This window comes from Calidris pugnax, unplaced genomic scaffold, assembly GCF_001431845.1.
Source record: "Calidris pugnax isolate Ruff unplaced genomic scaffold, ASM143184v1 scaffold608, whole genome shotgun sequence".
Lineage (NCBI taxonomy): Eukaryota > Metazoa > Chordata > Aves > Charadriiformes > Scolopacidae > Calidris > Calidris pugnax.
This window is the reverse complement of record NW_015091297.1, coordinates 21035-23423: the sequence shown is the minus strand read 5'-3', so window position 1 is coordinate 23423 and position 2389 is coordinate 21035. Positions and strand designations below refer to the sequence as shown.

The following is a 2389-nucleotide window of genomic DNA, read 5'->3' as shown; positions in this document are numbered from 1 at the left end:
GGGGGGGGAAAGGGGAAGGGGGTGGTAATTGGGAGTCGGGGGCAACGAGCCCCGAATTTGGTGTTATCGAACCCAAACTGAGCCCTGAATCCAGTGTCACTGAGCCCCAAATTTGGTGTCACCGAACCCAGATTGAGCCCAAAATTTGGTGTCATCGAGACCCAAATCTGGAGTCATTGAGCCCAGATTAAGTCCTAAATTTGGTGTCACCAAATCCAGATTGAGCCCCAAATCTGGTGTCACTGAACCCAGATTGAGACCCGAATTTGGTGTCACTAAGCCCAGATTGAGCCCCAAATCTGGCGTCATTGAACCCAGATTGAGCCCCAAATTTGGTGTCACCAAACCCAGATTGAGCCCCAAATTTCATGTCACTGAGCCCCAAATCCAGAGTTACTGAGCCCAGATTGAGCCCCAAATCTGGCGTCATTGAACCCAAATTGAGCCCCAAATTTGGTGTCACTGAACCCAGAATCTGGTGTCACTGAGCCCCAAATTTGGCATCACCAACCCCCAAATTTGGTGTCATCGAGACCCAAATTTGGTATCATTGAACCCAGATTGAGCCCCAAATCTGGTGTCACTGAACCCAAATTGAGCCCCAAATTTGGTGTCACTGAGCCCAAAATTTGGCGTCACTGGGCCCAGAATCTGGTGTCACCGAGCCCCAAATTTGGTGTCACTAAACCCAGATTGAGCCCCAAATTTGGTGTCACCAAGATTCGAATTTGGTGTCACTGAGCCCAGATTAAGCCCCAAATTTGGTGTCACTGAACCCAGATTGAGCCCCAAATTTGGTGTCATCAAGACCCAAATTTGGTATCATTGAACCCAGATTGAGCCCCAAATTTGGTGTCACTGAACCCAGATTGAGCCCCAAATTTGGTGTCACCAAGACCCGAATTTGGTGTCACTGAGCCCAGATTAAGCCCCAAATTTGGTGTCACCAAGCCCCAAATTTGGTGTCATTGAACCCAGATTGAGCCCCAAATTTGGTGTCACCAAATCCAGATTGAGCCCCAAATTTGGTGTCATCAAGACCCAAATCTGGTGTCACCAAACCCAGATTGAGCCTCAAATTTGGTGTCATTGAGACCCAAATCTGGTGTCGATGAACCCAAACTGAGCCCCAAATTTGGTGTCACTAAACCCAGATTGAGCCCCAAATTTGGTGTCACTGAACCCAGATTGAGCCCCAAATTTGGTGTAACTGAACCCAGAATCTGGTGTCACCGAGCCCCAAATCTGCTGTTACGGGACCAAGACTGAACCCTGAATCTGGTGTTACCAAACCAGGACTGAACCCCAAATCCGGTGTTATTGAGCCCAGAATATGGCATCACTGAACCCCAAAATGTAGCATTTGGGGAGCCCAGACCAAGCTCCAAATCTGGTGTTATTGAGCCCAGAATCCGGTGTCACTGAACCCCAAAATCTGGCATTTGGGGAGCCCAGAAACTGGTGTCACTGAACCCCAAAATTTGGCATTTGGGGAGCCAGGACCAAGCCCTAAATCCTGTGTTATTGAGCCCAGAATCCGGTGTCACCAAACCCCAAAATCTGGTATTTGGGGAGCCAGGACTGAGCCCCAAATCTGGTGTTATTTAGCCCAGAATCTGGTGTCTCCGAGCCCAGACCGAGCCCCAAATCTGGTGTTATTTAGCCCAGAATCTGGTGTCTCCGAGCCCAGACCGAGCCCCAAATCTGGTGTTATTTAGCCCAGAATCCGGTGTCACCGAGCCCAGCCCGAGCCCCAAATCTCCTGTTATTTAGCCCAGAATCCGGTGTCACCGAACCCCAAAATTTAGCATTTGGGGAGCCCAGACTGAGCCCCAAGTTTGGTGTCACTGAACCCCAAATCCGGTGTTATTTAGCCCAGAATCTGGCATCACTGAACCCCAAAATCTGGCATTTGGGGAGCCCAGAATCCGGTGTCACCGAGCCCAGCCCGAGCCCCAAATCTCCTGTTATTTAGCCCAGAATCCGGTGTCACCAAACCCCAAAATCTGGCATTTGGGGAGCCCAGAATCCGGTGTCACCGAGCCCAGCCCGAGCCCCAAATCTCCTGTTATTTAGCCCAGAATCCGGTGTCACCAAACCCCAAAATCTGGCATTTGGGGAGCCCAGAATCCGGTGTCACCGAGCCCAGCCCGAGCCCCAAATCTCCTGTTATTTAGCCCAGAATCCGGTGTCACCAAACCCCAAAATCTGGCATTTGGGGAGCCCAGAATCTGGTGTCACCGAGCCCCAAATCCGCTGTTATTGAGCCCAGAATCCGGCATCACCGAACCCCAACATTTACCATTTGGGTATCCCAGACCCGACCCCCAAATCCTGTATTATTTACCCCAAAATCCGGCGTCACCCCCTCCCTCCCCACCCCCTCCTT

At 51.0% G+C, this 2389-nt stretch overlaps 1 protein-coding gene across 1 annotated transcript in view; it reads right to left on the bottom strand.

Annotated features, from left to right (window-relative positions):
• The window catches only part of RBM14 (RNA binding motif protein 14), a 13685-nt gene that overhangs the window by 5925 nt on the left and 5371 nt on the right, over positions 1 to 2389 (bottom strand). The gene's annotated exons all lie outside the window — the stretch shown is intronic.